This window comes from Pongo abelii, chromosome X (assembly GCF_028885655.2).
Source record: "Pongo abelii isolate AG06213 chromosome X, NHGRI_mPonAbe1-v2.0_pri, whole genome shotgun sequence".
NCBI lineage: Eukaryota > Metazoa > Chordata > Mammalia > Primates > Hominidae > Pongo > Pongo abelii.
The window spans coordinates 13,225,873-13,243,751 of record NC_072008.2 but is presented as its reverse complement, the minus strand read 5'-3'; the positions used below and the strand labels follow the sequence as shown (position 1 = coordinate 13,243,751).

The following is a 17,879-nucleotide window of genomic DNA, read 5'->3' as shown; positions in this document are numbered from 1 at the left end:
TCTGCCCCTGCCACTGTCTGTCTGTCCTTTGATGTTGGATTAGTTGTTTGCCCTGTGACCTCAGCTTTCTGATGGATTCAAGAAAGGTTTGAACTTGCAGTTTGTCTGGCTTTTTTTTTTTCTTTTTTTAATAATTTTAAGCCCAGACGGCTTTTTGATGTTGTAAGGGTGGGAGCCACGCTATTCCTTTTTTTTTTGAGACAAAGTCTTGCTCCGTTGCCCAGACTGGAGTGCAGTGGTGTGATATCTTGGCTCACTGCAACCTCCACCTCCCAGGTTCAAGCGATTCTCATGCCTCAGCCTCCCGAGTAACTGGGATTATAGGTGTGCACCACCATGCCCAGCTAATTTTTGTATTTTTAGAAGACACAGAGTTTTACCATGTTGGCAAAGCTGGTCTCGAACTCCTGACCTCAAGTGATCCATCTGCCTTGGCCTCCCAAAGTGGTGGGATTACAGGCGTGAGCCACTGCCCCCGGCCTAGAGCCACGCTATTTCTAACTCCCACATGTCCAAGAGGAAACTGGAAGTCTCCTCCATAGAACCTAACAAAATGGAAATGTTTGTCTACGGGTCTCTGCATCGAGACACTGCCAAGCTATGGACAGCAGGAACTGTGACTCCTCCTCTGTATCCCCAGGTACGGTGTGGTACCAGGTACATAGTAGGTGCTCAGGAAAAATGCCTGGGGCTTTTTGCTGCATTTTCATTTTAAATAATCCTGTTCTCCCTTGTATTTCTGGTGCTAGCAACATTGGCATCACCTGGGAGCATGTTAGAAACGCACATTTTCTGGCTGCACCCCATCACTGAATCTGGAAAGTGGGGGGGTGGATGGGATCCCACAGTCTGTGGCTTAACAAGCCCTCCAGGTGATTCTGTTTGAGAATCACAGGCCTTAGAGAGAGATAAGATCTGCAATTGCTTCTTCTTGCCCTTTTAGGGCTAATGCTGTGAGGTTTCAGGCTGTAGCCCTGATTTCTCACCGCTGGACACAGCCTAGACTTTCTCAGCTACTTTGCACTTGCCCATGCAGTTTTCCAAACTCTGAATCAATGACCTCAATTTTACCTCCTCCCACTTTAAGTGAAAGTCAGTGGCAATCAGTTAGCTAAAAAAAACAAAAACAAAAACAAAAAAACAGCTGGGGAGCAGTGGCTCATGCTGTAATCCCAACACTTTGGGAGGCCAAGGTGGGTGGATCACCTGAGGTCAGGAGTTCGAGAATAGCCTGACCAACATAGTGAAGCCCCGTCTCTACTAAAAATACAAAAATCAGCCGGGCATGGTGGCACACGCCTGTACTCCCAGCTACTCGGGAGGCTGAGGCATGAGAATCGCTTGAACTCCAGAGGCGGAGGTTGCAGTGAACCAAGATCGCACCAATGCATTCTAGCCCTAGGCCACAGAGTGAGACTCCATTTCAAACAAACAAAACGATGGACTTTCAAAATCTAGCCAGTGGTTTTTCAACCTTGGCCGCATATTGGAAGCACCTAGTGAGCTCTCAAAAACAAAACAAAACAAACTTCACACCAATTAAATTATAATCTCTGGGGATGTGGCTTTTTGCTTGTTTGTTTTTTAGTTCCGCAGGTAATCCCGTGAGCCAACAATCTTCTAGAGAATCAACACTCTGGTTCTGGCTTGGTAGGGAGACTCTGCCCTCAATTTTTTTTTTTTTAATAAAATAAACCTAACCTCAACATTGGCTTTTTTTGGAGTAAGGCATTTCTCTCTCCCAGCACCCTCCACCCCACATCATGTGTGCCCTCTCCATGTGTGATCACGAAGGCAGAGATAGGGGTGTGTGTCAGTTCTGGGCACACAGCTATGGAGCTGACTGACTGCTCTCTAATATCCCATCCTGGGTGCACCAGAAAATGATCTGTAACACACTAAGGTGGAGAGGATCCTCCTACGTTCTGTCTTTGGGTTTCAAGAGCAAAGAAAGTGCATGCATTCTGTAACTGCTCATTACCCTGGATTCTGTGTCATGGAGAGGTAGAGGAAAGGTTCTGACAAGTAAGACATTTACCAGAGAATGAGTTTTCACTTTTAATAAACATCCAGCCTATTGCCTGGGCAAGCAAGCCAGCTTTGAGGCAGGTGAACTAGGTCATTGTTTCTGCTAAACTTTTCAGTGCAAAAGCAGCTCTCCTGTTAGAGAGCAGATCTGCACATCTTTGCAGAAGCTGAGTGACACATTAGCACATTCTCCAGCTTCTTCCTTCTGATAGTGTCTAGCAGGTTTGCACGAAAAGAAGTGTGTGCACAGGGAGGGGACCAACACAGCTTGTCAGCTGAGACCACTAAGCACCCTACCCTCGTTCCGTAACAACTTCTGTGCCCTACCCTGCTCCAGCTTCACCACCAAAACTCTCCGCTTATGCTTCTGAAGTTGGCAGGGCAGCAACCTTATCTCCCACAGCTCCATGCAGCTCCATCATCTATGCATCCTTATCTACATAGCATCATCATCTGGTCCTATGCAGCCTGACCCCCTGGGCGCCCACCAGAGCCATCATATGGTCCCACCACACCTCTGCAGCCTTGCCTCCTATGGCCTCCTGCAGCTCTGTCATCTAACGGGCACTTTCCACCTCCGCCTCTATGAACTCCTTCACCCACAGCCTCTGCACTTCCTCTGATAATCAGAGGCAGAATTAATCTTGCTTTTCTTGGTTCCAATAGTAGTACTTTATACATACTGTGTATTCTAGAACTTTTCCCACTTTATTATATTTGTTTGCTTGTAGTCTTTTCTCCCTTAAAAAACTATATGTTCTTTGCAATCTGGTTTTTACTCATTAAAAATATAAATCCAGAGCCAGTAAGCAACTCATTAATGCTTATTGGTTTGATATCAATACATGTTAAAGTTATCTTGGTTGACAGTCTGGAGTTGGGTGGAGGAAGATGGTAAGCCCAACTTTGAGGACGATTAAGGAGTTTCTGGGGAGCCTCATAGATGGAAAGAGTCCATCACAACGGAATGGTGTGGTCTGCAAAGGTGGACAGCTGTTGGGTGAAGACAGTGGACGATTGTCCAGCGTGGCAATACCCAATGGCAACAGAATGTGAGCCACAAATACAAGCCAAATGGAATTTTAAATTTCTAGTGACCACATTTTAAAAAAAATAGTAAAAAAAAATTGGTGGAATTAATTTTAATAATGTGTTTTATTTAACCTAATACAGTTGACCCTTGAACAACACAAGTTTGACTTGTGTGGGTCCACTTATATGCAGATTTTCTTCCACCTTTGTCACCCCTGAGACAGCAAGACCCACCCCTCCTCTTCCTCAGCCTACTCAACACAAAGACAATGAAGATGAAGACCTTTATGATGATCCACTCCCACTTAATGAATACGAAATATATGTTCTCTTATGATTTTCTTAATAACATTTTCCTTTCTCTAGCTTACTTTATTGTAAGAATGCAGTGTATAACGTACAAAATATGTTTTTTTTTTGAGACGGTGTCTCACTCTGTCACCCAGGCTGGAGTACAGTGGCGTGATCTCAGCTCACTGCAAGCTTTGCCTCCCGGGTTCATGCTGTTCTCCTGCTTTAACCTCCCAAGTAGCTGGGACCACAGGTGCCCGCCACCACGCCTGGCTAATTTTTTGTATTTTTAGTAGAGACAGGGTTTCACCGTGTTAGTTAGGATGGTCTCGATCTCCTGACCTCGCGATCCACCCGCCTCAGCCTCCCAAAGTGCTGGGATTACAGGCGCGAGCCACTGCGCCCGGCCACAAAATATGTTTTAATTGACTGTTTATGTTATTGGTAAGGCTTCCGATCAACAGTATGCTATTAGTAAAGTTTCTGGGGAATCAAAAGTTATACTTGAATTTTCTACTGTGCAGGGCTTGGTGCCCCTAACCCCATCGATGTTCAAGTGATACTATGTAAAATATTATCATTTCAATATAATCAATATGAAAAATATCAAGGTATTTGATATTCTTTTACCTTTTTGTATGAAGTCTTTGGAATTTGGTGTGAATTTTACACTTACTGTTCATCTCAATTTGGACTAGCCACATTTCAGATGTATTTCAAAGCCACATGCAGCTCATGTCCACCATATTGGACAGCACAGTCTAGAGGCTGAGTAGACTGGGAGAAGGCCAACTCTTCCTTCTATACCTTGGGACAGGGAAAAAAAAAAAGCCAGGTCCCGCCTAAAAAGCCCCAGGTTTATGAAAAAGGAGGGCCATGCCAGAAGAAAAGACTGCCACTAACAGGGAGCTTGTGGTCCCCCGGAGGGGCAGAGTAGCATGTACTAGGGGCCAGGTGCGAGCCTGGGCAGGGGTGCCTCAGAACTGAAGGAGCCGAGCAGCAATTCCACAGGTTCAAGACACATGTAACAAAGCCGTTCTTTTAATGAGCCTCCCCACTCGATGCTGGTTTTATACCACTCAGTTTCATTATCTGTGTTATTATGGGATAATAACTCACACATGTTGCAGATAAATGACCAGACCACCAATTTATGAGGGGCCATTCATCTTAGCCTCATGGCAGGACTAAAGGGGAAAATAGACAAGTTCATCCTTACAAATCCAATTAGAAGCAGTAAGTGAAGATCTTCCTGTAGTAGGACAGGGAATATTTGAATGTCAGATGCAGTTCAGAAGAGGGAGGAGGTTAAGCATATCCCGAAGCTTTTATGTGGAGCAAGAAAGTTCAGCTTCTTGAACATGGAATTTTCTGGAAAACACAAAGGGAAAGCCTGAGCTAACACCCCCAAAAGGAAGCAGCAATTTTTCAGGGAGATTTTCTCGAACAATATATTGCAAAATAACCAGCCACTTAAGGAAAACACTGTATATTTATATTCTTTATATTCCTGCCTGTGTTTCCGGACAAATAGCAAAGGTACGTGGGAGGAGGGGGAGCCAGGAAAAGCAAGGGGACAACAGAGACTGTTCACCTCTCACTGGTTCAGAAAACAGTGAGTGTCCGGAGAACACAGCTCTGATCTGGAGACTGACCTCAAGCATCGGGAGACCCCTGTTCAGGATATCTTTTTCAGGGCAAAAGCATAGAAGGAAGTATTCCTTGGTCTTGCAGAACTGTAATAGCAAAACCCTCCACCTGCTCGATCCCTCAGATCTGCTTTCTAGATTATTCAGGGATAGATAAATTATTAGACTGAAGCAAAACAAAATGTACACTAACTTAGGTTGTTTTCAATATTTAAGAAAGTTCATCCAATAATTAAAAGGGTATCATTCTAGGCAACTGGCTCACCCCTTTGCATTTCTAGCTAATAACTGCCAAACAGCTTTGTTAAAGCGTTGTCAAAATATGGAACGACTCTGGGTATTTTTAGTTAAGGAGACTTTTTAAAAATAAGATTTTCATTTATGTTCTCACTCTGTCACCTTAGTGTTTCAAACCATGCCTAACTAAATAAACCTCCATAAGGTTTGAGATCTGAATGTTTTAGATCAACATTTCAGACTTTACCTACCCAGTACCTATTTTGTTGATAGACTCCACACTTCAGAGCCAGATAAATACAAAATAGCACATAAATAGCAGACCACAGTGCAAACAGCAGCCTGAATGCCCATACTGCAATAAAGAGATGGACATGTCTTACAATATCTTCAAAAAATGAAATACCTTTTAAATCAGAAAAAGCCACTTAAATACACACTAGGTGATCGAAAACACATAGCTAATGACAAGGAATTTTGTGAGATAAGAAACCAGAAAACAAGCAGGCCGGCTGACCTTGTACGACTTAATGGCTTCTTTTAAAATAAAAACATGAAAAGATCTTTCTTCCTTTTTTGAGTAGGAAAAACAAAAATAACCCTTTGTAAACACACACACACGCCAATGTCAGAACTATATCAAGGGACCTAGCTGTTTAAATATTTTATTGCCAACAAATTTCACAGACAAGTACTTCTCTCCCTCATGGAGGCTAAGGTTTCTCCTGGGTTTGATATTAGAACTTGCTGGGTGTTTGGGCTTTTCCAGGTTGTTATGAAATAGCTACTGCTCCAACATAGGTCTTTGTAATTGACTTTTAGGCACAAGTTAAGCTGCCTTATTGATACGGGAGGTAGAAAGAAAGTATTTAGGCAGGTAGGGTAAAAGAGTCCTCGGCAAGCCTTTCCTTCTAACAAAAATCGGCCCGAGAAATTATTCTCTTCGAACAAAGAGCAGCCTGAAAAATCGAGCTGCAGATATAGATAAGCAAGGTGGAAGCTTGCACAGGTGAATGCCGGCAGTTGTGCCAAAAGAAAAGGGCTACCTGGGGGCCAGGTATGTTCAACATGGAGGCTCCATCTTCCCCTTTCTTTGTCACCATGTGTAAAGGAACAGGCAACATGGCGCCAGCCAGGTAGAGGACCCATCCGCATAATAAAAGATCAGGGTGTGGGTGGCCAGCTTTTCGTGCCCTATGCAAATGGTACACCTAGTCCTAACCAGTTTTTCGTGCCTTATGCAAATGGCACACCTGGTCCGACCAATCTTTCGTCCCCTATGTAAATCAGACACCGCCTCCTCAAGCTCATCTATAAAACACACTGCATTTCACCTCAGAAGCAGAAACCCATTCAGGACCCCTTTCTCTGCAGGAGAGAGCTCTTCTATTTCTTTCACCTATTAAACTTCTGCTCTAAAGCTCACTCCTTGTGTATCCGTGTTCTAGTTTTCTGTGACCGTGAGACAATGAATCTTGGGTATTTACCCCACACAACAATGCTACTTCATTATCTTTTTGGAAAAGCTAGTTTTCTTTCCTATTTTGGCTCTGGGAAATGGTGGGCCGGTTCAGTCCTCTGTCCTGTGGGTTCCCCGTGGGGTGAGGATGGGAGGGGTGCTTCCATTGTGTGCCAGTTACTCTTGTAATCCCCAAGACTCCCACCAGCCCATTACCACACAGGTTAGAGGCCACAGATGTTACGTACCTTTCCAGATTCCTCTTGTAATTAATGTTGTGGAAAAGCTTTTCTGAGGCTATAATTCCTGAAGGGAAGTTAATAGTATGTGTTACAAAAAAATAACTAGAAGCAGGAATCTGTGAAAGGATTAGAATAGCTACATTGATAAATCTGGCCTCTATTTTTCATTCATCACATCTGCCATGACTGGCTCCCATGTCGACTGTTCATGACTCTTTTCAAAGTATCATTTTCAAAAAGTTAAAATCATGGCTCAGGTCAAAGGTTTAATTCAATTCATTAATGATGGAACCAATGAGACAATAAAGTGTTTCAAAGAGCATTGGAAATGTATAGGCATTAAAAAAGAAGAGTGTTTGAATGAGATTGCTAGGTTGGATACAAAACTGCTCACTGTCCTACAGGGCAATAAAACTATAATCTTTGGGAAAATGATTTGCATCTCTACCAGAGATTATACAAGCTAACAAGTAACTTCACAAAGTCTGGGATCTTTAGCAAATGGTATATAGCAAGTTATACAAAGGTATCTTCCTATGGAAGGCCCTGGGGTGGGTTTATAAACCAACACACTATTATGACATTGAAAGGATACCCTGAACTCTCCTGGCCTTATTTCCAAGTTCTGGATAATTTTTCTTAGCACTTTTCTTATTAATCCTTCCCTGCTCTATTTCCATCCGTTATGAAGATGGTCAGAAGAATGTGCTGGCAAGTAGATTTCACAATGTGAAAGTTTTCAACACACACCAGAAATTCAGAGAATTGAGATGCATTTTGGAGTTGGGGTAGATGGAGTAGGGGAGGGGGACTGAGGCAAAAGTAAACAACAAATATAAGTGGCTTTTTTTTTTCTTTTTAAACTGACTATACCTCTAGGTTTAAAGTGCTTTGTCATAATCTGATAAACTACTTTGGGAAGTGGTTCATCAACTGCATTTTGACTTTGAATGACACATGGAGAATGCACATGCTCATTTTTTCATAGATAAGAGCCTCTTGATTCATCTCATGTTAATTATGCAATTCTATAAATGTTAATTGGTAACGGGCTAGGGACCAATTTGCAGGAAATAGAACAATAGAAAGCAAAGTGAAAAACTGAGGTTTGGAGCCAAGCTCAGGGTTGGGGAAAGTGCTGGGAAAAGGAAAGAAGAGGAGTTAGAGGTTGTGACCTCCTAGAACCAAGAGGACATTGAACAGTTAGAATGGAAGCTGAACGAAGGTCTCTGGAAGTGGAGGAAAGCCCCTGGGTATGGAGATAGGGGTCACAAGGAGCAGCAGATTCAGAAAGAGAAAAGCTGTGTGGAGTTCCAGGGCAGCCTGGATATCAAGCTGTGTTGTAAGAGTTAGCTGAAAAAGTGTTACAAAGCCGTGACATTACCAAGGGGGCCAAGGTGATGGGAGCAGTCCACACTTACCTAGGCAGAGCATCGTATCTCTGTAATTTTTCAGAAATTCTGGTGGATGGTGATAATGAAAAGCAAACTGACTCTTAGTTTCATTGTTGTGTGGAAATAAACAAAGACCACCCAAAAGAAAACAGAGACTCTTTATTCAGAGCAAGGGAGTCAGCCATCATCACTTGCAGAGACTCCAAGGTGGGCAGAGGAGTAGGAAAGATTTATGGTAGGAAAAAAAAGGCTCCGAGTGTGCTCTCATTAGAGATTGCTGGCATGGGGAAGCTGGAGGTGAGGTAATTAGAAATGGGGCCTTACGGGATTGATTTGGGGAGCATATTTGCCTTTCTCTGGTTGGTCCTGAGTTGAAAGTGGAGGCAAAAACTAGGGAGGCTGGCAGTCACTGACCAAGTCCTCACCATTCTTGGCAGAGATTGTTGGTTAGGATTCTGTTGTCATATATGATCTGACCATTGTCCATTTGTATATGATATGGCCATTGTCCGTCAGTCTCTCAATTGTTTCTAAATATTCTACTTGCATTCCTTTATTGCCTGCATCTTAGCAGATGGCTCTCTTGGTATGCTGCAACTATATAGAGATCTGACTGTAGTTGTATTAAAGTTGTACTGAATATGGATCAATGTTGACAAAAAAGAGTCAAACTCTGTAAAATATTTGAAGAGATTTATTCTGAGCCAAATATGAGTGACCAAGGCCCAAGGCACAGTCTCAAGCGGTCCTCAGGTAGTTGGCTTACAGCTTGATTTTATACATTTTAGGGGGACAGAAGTTACAGAAAGACATCAATTGATATATGTAAGGTGTACATTAGTTCAGTCTAGAAAGGCGGAACAACTGGAAGCTGGGGGCTTCCAGGTCATAGGTGGATTCATAGGTTTTCTGATTGCAAATTGGTTGAAAGAGTTAAGTTGTTATCTAAAGACCTAGTATCAGTAGAAAGGAGCATCTGGGTTAAAGTAAAGGGTTGTGGAGACCAAGATTCTTATTATGCAGATGAAGCCTCCAGGTAGCAGGCTTCAGACAGATTCGATGGCAAATGTCTCTTACCAAACCTAAAAAAGTACTATAATCTTAGTTAATCTTCCCTGGATCAGGAAAAGACCTGAGAAGAGAAGGGCATTCTCTGCAGAACGTAAATTTTCCCCACAAGAGACAGCTTTGCAGGGCCATTTCAAAATGTGTCAAAGAAATATATTTTGGGGTAAAATACTTTGATTTCTTTCAGGGCCTGCTATTTGTCAATGTGATGCTATATTAGAGTCAGATTGGAATTTAGTTTCTTATTTGCTACGAAGAGTCTGCTTTGTCAGTCTTAAGAGCTCCATTTTAATGTTAATGCTGGTCAGTTGTGCCTGAACTCCAAAGGGAGGAGGGTATCATGAGGCCCATCTGACCATCCCACTTCCCATCATGGCCTGAACTAGTTTTTCAGGTTTACTTTGGAATTCCCTTGGCTGAAAGGGAGGTCCATTCAGTTGGTTGGGGGCTTAGAATTTTACTTTTGGTTTACAATGTAAAAAAGAGAAATCTGGTTTATCTGGTAGCCATATTCAGGACATCCTGGCCATGAAGACACTCAAACTCTGACACAGAACCTGGGTTCTGGTGATGCATAGACTGAGCTATGATATTCCTGGCTTGATCAGTCTCTTGCACTTTTAACTTGTAATTCTCAGTAACTCTGCAGCCTGCCTGCACATTACTATGACAACCACAGTCTATTAAATCAGAATCTCTGGGCATGGGCCCCAGGAATCAGTAATTTTTAAAAATCCCCCAGGCGATTGTAATGTACAGGAAGTTTGAGAATGAGCGCTCTAACCCTTGCTACTTATAAAGTCTGGTTCCGCAGTCACTGGCAACATCTGCAGCACACAGGAGCTTGTTAAAATTTCAGAACACTGGGCTGCAATCTCCACCTTTGGAATCAGAATCTGCATTTCAACTAAGCTCCAGGTAATTAGTATGCGCCTTGAAGTTTGGGAAGCACTACCGAACAATTGGTTCAGTGTGGTCTCTTTGTGAAGAGGAGAAACACTAGTATTATTTCCCATTTTGCCACCCAAAGAAGAGATCTCTTCTCCCTGCCTTCACCTCATCATCTGACTGTAAACATTGCTAGAGGTGACAGCTCAGGCCTTCTTCTCTTGGAGAAACTGAGCAATTAGTCACCAGAGCTAGACTTTTAAAAATTAAAATGCATAGTGTGGTCATGAACAGTGCAGTTGCTTATCACAATTCCCAAAAACTTAAGGAAAAAAGAAAACCGAGAGCAAAAGCCACCGCTACCAAAAAACAAAGTTGTCTTTTTTTTTTTTTTTTGAGATAGAGTCTCACTCTGTCACCCAGGCTGGAGTGCAATGGCACGATCTCAGCTCACTGCAACCTCCGCCTCCCGGGTTCAAGCAGTTCTCCTGCCTCAGCCTCCCAAGTAGCTGGGATTACAGGTGTGCACCACCATGCCTGGCTAATTTTTTTGTATTTTTTAGTAGAGACAGGGCTTCACCATGTGTGCCAGGCTGGTCTCGAACTCCTGACCTTGTGATCCACCTGCCTTGGCCTCCCAAAGTGCTGGGATTATAGGTGTGAGCCACCGCGCCCGGCCCAAAATTGTCTTTTCCCAGGAAAACATTTTAGGTCAAAGAGTCAAAGGCTATTCCATTAGATTACCAAAACCCTTGAAGTTTGTTAAATAAATTAGTGTCAATAAAAAAAAAGCCTTTGATTATTTCATGTTTTAAAAGTATTTCTAAGGAAGAAAAGATTCAGGGTGGGATTAAGTAATAATGAAATATTTGTATTTGTCCTTCTGTATGTGGAAGAGCTAACATCCAAAATAAGAACAAGATATTCTTGGATGTGAGGTTCAAACTTATTGACAAGGGTCTTAAACTGAATTAGGTAAGGCATGGATATTTCTCTAGAACCCTGCCCCCACACACAAGAAACAGTCTAAGACTTCTTATCACATCTCATAAAAATTGTAAAGTCTACTTCTAATGAAAAAGTTAAATTGTGAGGATATGGTATAAGGAAATGACACCAGATGCTAACTCCAATCCACAAGAAGTGACGATAACCAGAAGTAATAAATATGAAGGTTAATATATAACAAACTCTGTAAATATATACTTGCTGTCCTTTCTTCTCTCAGCCGCTTTAAAAGACATAAGATTATGTAAAGCAATAATTATAACAATGTATTTTTAGGTTTCTAACATATACAGACATGGTATACATAGCAGTAATAGCACAAAATAGGGGTAGGGAATGGAGCTATATAGGAATAAAGTTTTAATATCTTACTGGAATTAGGTTAGAATATTAGGAGTGAATTATAATAAATTAAGATGTATATTGTAAGCTGTAGAGCAACCACTAAAAAAAAAACTTTAAAAAGTTAAAATGTAATTAAAGGAATTAAAAGGATACACTAGAAAATATTTACTTACTACAAAAGAGAATAATAAAGAAGGAAGACAGGAACAAAAAATACCTGAGACATGTAGAAAGCAAACAAAACAAAATGTAAATCCAACTGTATCAATAATAACTATAAATGTAAATAGATTAGACAATCCAATCAAAAGGCAGTGATTATCAGATTGGATAAAGAAAACAAGATCTAACTATATGCTGTCCACAGTAGACACACTTAGGATTCAAAATTGTAAGGGTATGTTCATGTCTAAGGATTGGAGTCTATGCTGAGTGTGGATGAGTACATTTGATCTACTGTGTGTTGGGCACTGAGGTACAATGATTTTTTTTTTTGTCTTAACTATAGCTCTTTTGCATGAAAGATCCTAACCCTCTAATACCAAGACAATTTCAGCTCTTTCAGTGAGCATCCTGGAAAATTCAAATATTATTCTCTCCTAATAAGTTCAAAGAGGAGAAGGAAAAGATGAAAAGATGAGGCTAGAAACTATCAAATTATAATTTTCAAGAAGTTAAAAACATAGTTATACCTACAATAAATGAACATGTTTTGAAGATTTATTTAACTCACAAATGAAGGAGCCAGTAGGATGGTATAGCTGGTCCAAAGGAGAATGCTTAATCCTTAAACATTTATAGTCTCTAAAAGAAAGAATGCTGAAACAAGATCTCCAAGCTAGAGACAAAAATGGTTAATATCAGATGGGGCAAAAAACCCATAATACTTTTCTAATGGAAAGAAATCATCTGCATCTCTATCTGACAAAATCTCCTTCCCATCTCTTTCAGTTTATCAATTTTTTACAAGTTGTCATCTAATTTTATAAAGTCTTGGATCTAACCAAGTAAATAAGAAGTCAAGTTTGCCTACATTAACTGTACCTTAGGTGGGCATGAGGATAATGTTCTACTATGACATGGAAAGGGCACACTATAATCTTTCTATGATCTAAGTTTTGGAAAGTTTTTCTTAACAAAAGCAGATGCAATTGTGAAATACTTTTTAATACAACAATCGCATGGCTAGTATTTACTACTGGCTCCTTTCCAGGCACTCTATTGAGCACTTTACATACTTTACTTCATTTCCTCCTCCTCACTTGAACAGTAAGGGATGGGTGTATAATGATTCCCTCCAATTTTGGATGAGAAAATTAAGGCTCAGGTAAATTAAGTAAGCTCCCCAAGGTAACACATCCAGTAAAAGGTGTAGCCAGGATTTGAACTTGTGGTTTCTTACTCCAAAAACTTTTTTGTATTTCAAAAAGAGGTTTTCTAAAATGGCTTTGCATCCACAATAGTGCCTTGAATGTCACATGTATTCAATGTGTGTTTCTGGTGACTTAATTGAAATTTCAACCAATACAAGCCAAAAGAAAAAAATTAACAAATAATTTTTTAAAGTCTTCCCTTTTGAATTTCTGTACAATTTCTCCTTCCTCATAGAAAATTCTTCTCTTTAGCCAGATTCCTTCTCATTCCCTTTAGGTAAAGATGCATAAAATTATACAATGGTTGTATCACTCCAAAATACTCTGCAAGTTGGGAGCATGTATGGACATAAATCACTCTTTATCACAAAGTACTGGCAGTGGAAATGTACTGGCTCTTCTTGTCACGGGGGTTAATTTTGAAATTCCACCATCTCTTTCAGCAAGGTGTCTAAAAGAACTTCATGGTCAACAATCATTCACTAGATCACTTGAGGAAGTGAGTGAATATAAACTTAAATTTTTTTTTTTTTTTTTACAGATGGCAGACCCAGATAAGCTAAACAAGCCCAGAGTCACAGAGCAAGGACTTGAAAGAATGTAGAAAAGAAAGTCAAAGTTTTCACTTGAAACTTAGAGTTTAACTATTGAACAATCCCTGCCAAAGTTGTTTTCTTCCATTTTAATAAGTCCTTTCTTAAGGAAAGATAATGCCTTAAAGACAGCTGGTTATAAATGGGCAGTGAGAAAACACTTCAGAAAAAAGAATATCTGAAACATGTTTGGCAGTGACAATTTTCTTGATTCAAACAGTGAGTGATATTTGTATTTCCACATGAGTGACCACGTTCAACAAGATGTAATTGCCAAACACCTGGCATGTGTCACATACTCTTAGCTAAAAACAGAGCCATGGGAATCAAGAGCCCATCTGCGATCATGTACTGGAGAAGGACTGAAGTTAATAATCAAAATGAGTCTGTCTAGATGTTCTTTTCCAAACACTATGCACTTACACTTACAGATCTCTTTCCACTTAAATAGCTTGAGTGTGTGCAGGTGTTCTGCAAGACTTGAGTTGCCATTGTTGTCAAATTCAATCTTATCTTCAGAAGCAGCTTAGTAATGAGCCAAATGAACAATCTGATCATTCCATTTCATGGTGCACATCATGGGAACACCTGGGTCGTGTCCCAATAAACAGACATATGACAAAGGTGGGGCAATGGCGAGCGTGGCACTGGCCCAATTTGTCCTTTATTCAGAAAATTACAGAGCTTGTCTGTATTTGGAAAAGGCCTTGATATACAGGCCTGAGCTAGGGCAAGAGGGGACAAGGAGTGAAGAGGACAAAGAAGTAATGCAACAACATCAGAAGCTTCTCAATCAATCAGAGCAGATGGTTTTGGGGGCCACGCAAACTATTTCACAACCATTCAACTCTGCTGGTGTCAGGAGAAAGCAATCATAGATAACACATAAACGAATGGGTGTGGCTGTGCCCTAATAAAACTTTATTTACAAGAAGAGATGGCTGGCTAAACTTTGCCTGCAGACTATAATTTGGCTACCACTGAGTTAGAGGAATAGACGTCCAAACATAGCTTCGTCTTGAGCTTGAACATTAAAACTGCAGATGTCATGATCCGACCTGGGATATTTTTTGCCCTCTCAACACATCACAGAAAGTAGGTGTTTTCAAAATCTTTTTTTTTTTACATGTAAGCAGATTTATACAAACTGAACACACCCATGTAACAAGCAGCCAGATTTCAAAATACAGAAAGAGCATCACCAGCCCCTCAGAAGTCCAACATTATGTCTGTGAGACTCTCATCCCTGTTGCTGTGTGTAGTTGGAACTCATTCAATGCTATTTCTGTATAGTGCTCCACTGTGTAAATATTGTATTTATTCATTCTATTGCAATGGACATTAGATAGTTTCCAGTTTTTTGCTATTACGAATAGTTCTGCTATAAAAAGGCTAATCCATGTCTTTCAGAAAATATACAGTCATATGTGACTTAATGATAGGGATATGTTCTGAGAAATGCATTGTTAGGCAATTTCATCGCTGTGAGAACAACACAGAGCGGACTGACACAAATCTAGATGGTACACCCTACTATACACCTAGAACATATGCTAGAATCTGTTGCTCCTAGGCTACAAACCTGTACAGCATGTTCCTGTACTGAACACTGCAGGCAATTGTAACACAATGGTAAGTACTTGTGTATCTAAACATATTTAAACATAGAAAATGTACAGTAAAAATATGGTATTATAATCTTATGAGACCACTGTTGTATATGTGGCCAAAACATCATAATGTGATGTGACCAAAACATCATAATGCAGTACATGGCTATATGTACAAATATTGTTGAGTCCATATCTAAGAGTGGAGTGGCACTGCTGGGGCAGGTTTGGTAGACTGTTTTCTACACACTGTTTTCAAAAGTAGTTTGCTCAAGTGGTATATACCCCACTGTGGTATGTGAGAGTTCTATTTTCTCCACATCTTTTCTAAGCAGTATTTTTCATCTTTCTCATTACAGACATTCAGGTGAGTGTGCGGTGGCATCTCATTGATGTTTTTATTCATTTCCCTAATAGCTAATGAAGTTGAGCAACTTTCATTGAGATTATTGGCCATTTGGTTATTATTATTATTCTGTAAAGTGTCTCTTCAGGTCTTTTGCCTATTTCCCTATTGTGTTGTTTGTCTTTTTCTTGCTGATTTTAAGATTTCTTTTTCCAAATTCTAGTTGTATTGCTGTGTAACAGGTTGCTTAAAACAATAGTGTAACAATAAACATATATTCTCTCTCACATTTTCTGTAGGTCAGGAATTGGGGAACAGTTTAATTGGGCTGGTTCTGGCTTGCGATCTCTCAGGAGATTGTCAGATGTCAGAGGGGGCTATAGTCATCTAAAGACTTGACTGGTGCTGGTGGATCTACTTTCAAGATAATGCACTCACATGGCTTATAAGTTGGTGCTGGCTGGTAGGAGGCCTCAATTCCTTTCCTATGTGATTCTCTTCACAGGGCTGCTTAAGTGTCCTCATGACATAGTGGTTGGCTTCCCTAAGAGTAAGAAATCTAAGAGAGCAAGGCGGTAGGCACAATACCCTTTGTGTGTTAGACTATGAAGTCATATACCCTCATCTCCTCCATATTCCATTGGTCACACAGACCAGCCCTGATTCAGTGTGGAACTACACATGAGCACAAATACCATGAGAGGAGAATCCTTGGAAGCCATATTAGTCATGGTTCTCCAGGGGACAGAACAAGTTTTATATATATGTATATGTATATATATATATATATGTATGTATATATATATATGTATGTGTATATATATATATATGTACGTATATATATGTGAAAAGGGGTTGATTAGGGGGAATTGGTTCATACGATCACAAAGGTGAAGTTCCATGATAGACCGTCTGCAAGCTAGAGAAAGAGAGAAGCCTAGTAGTGTGGCTCAGTCCAAGTCTGAAAGCCTCAGAGCCAGGGAAGTCAACAGTGTAACCCCTACTCTGAGGCTGAAGGTCAGAGAGGCCCAGGAGGCTCCTGGGGCAAGTCCCAGAGTCCAAAAGGCAAAGAACCTGGAGTCTGATATCCAAGGGCAAGAAGAAAAAAATGGCATCCTGCTCCAGAAATGAGAGGAAGCAAGAGCCAGTCGAGTATCCCCCTTCTTCCACCTGCTTTGTCCTAGCAGGGCCCCCCATCCTGCATTGAAGGTGGGTCTTCCTCTCTCAGCCTACTGACTCATGCATCAATCTCTTCTGGAAACACCTTCACAAACATACTCAGAAACAATGCTTCACCAGCCATTTAGGTATCCCTCAATCCAGTCCAGTTGACACCTAATATTAACCATCACGGGGGCAATCTTGGAGGCTGGCTACCACATGAGTCAGTTATATCAAGTCATTTTTGGAAAAGAAAGAAAAAAAGGAAACAGTGAGGAAAAAATCCTTTGGGATGTGCTTTCAATCATGCTAAAATGTCTTCCCTTCTCATCTGACTACTTAGCCATTCTTCAAAATTCAATTCAAGTCCCCACTGCATCAGTTTCCCTGTGGCTCCACGTTTCTGTGCTTAGACATGCGGAGTGACATGAGACATTGCCTGCCAACTGATACAGATTTCAGGATCCCCAGAGGTTGCTGGCCTCCACGATATTCTGTTCTACTAAGTCATGCCTGAAATCCTGCTTTAGTGCTTTTTTAATTAAGATTTTAATCCTCTTTTAAAGCAAGCATCTTTAGGAGGGTGTAGTGCTATGAGTCATTTATCCTGTAGTTATTAAAGGGTCATCCAAGAGATGGTTTTCAGGTTACAGAGAGGCACCAGGCACCTGAGAGGAGAGGAGGAATTTCTCAGCTGAATAACCTGGTAACAGGTCTGGGACTGAGAAGAGCCAAGAGAGGTGCCTTGGGAACAAAATTTAAGCAAATATTTGCTCTCAGAGTCATGCAAGTACGGAGTCGGCACCTGAGAATGAACACCCCCTTAAACTTTGCACGGTAGGTACCTGGGCTCAGCCTGTGTACACACAATCATGGTAACAATCCCAGGGCTAACAACTTTAGGTAAAATGACTAGTTATTGCCATTTATTGGCAGTTTAATATGATTCAACTTAATATTTATTTACTAATTTACTAATTGTCAGGTGCTTTCCTCAAACAGTTATTAATCCTCTCAAACGTCTGCAAAATAGGCACCGTCCCCATTTTATAGCTAAGGAAAGTGAGGCTCATCAAAGCTACAAAATTCGCCAAAGTTCACACGGCTGGTAAGAGTAGTCCCAGAAATCCAAAGTAGGTTGGCTTAAGTCCTACC

At 40.9% G+C, this 17,879-nt stretch overlaps 1 long non-coding RNA gene across 1 annotated transcript; it reads right to left on the bottom strand.

Annotated features, from left to right (window-relative positions):
• Positions 1-4,487: 4,487 nt before the first annotated feature.
• LOC129052845 (uncharacterized) lies at positions 4,488-16,091 on the bottom strand. The gene is made up of 3 exons (XR_008517966.1): positions 16,002-16,091; positions 6,945-7,002; positions 4,488-4,722 (listed from the first exon to the last, which is right to left on the bottom strand). It is a non-coding gene; the product is annotated as an uncharacterized LOC129052845 (long non-coding RNA).
• Positions 16,092-17,879: the final 1,788 nt, after the last annotated feature.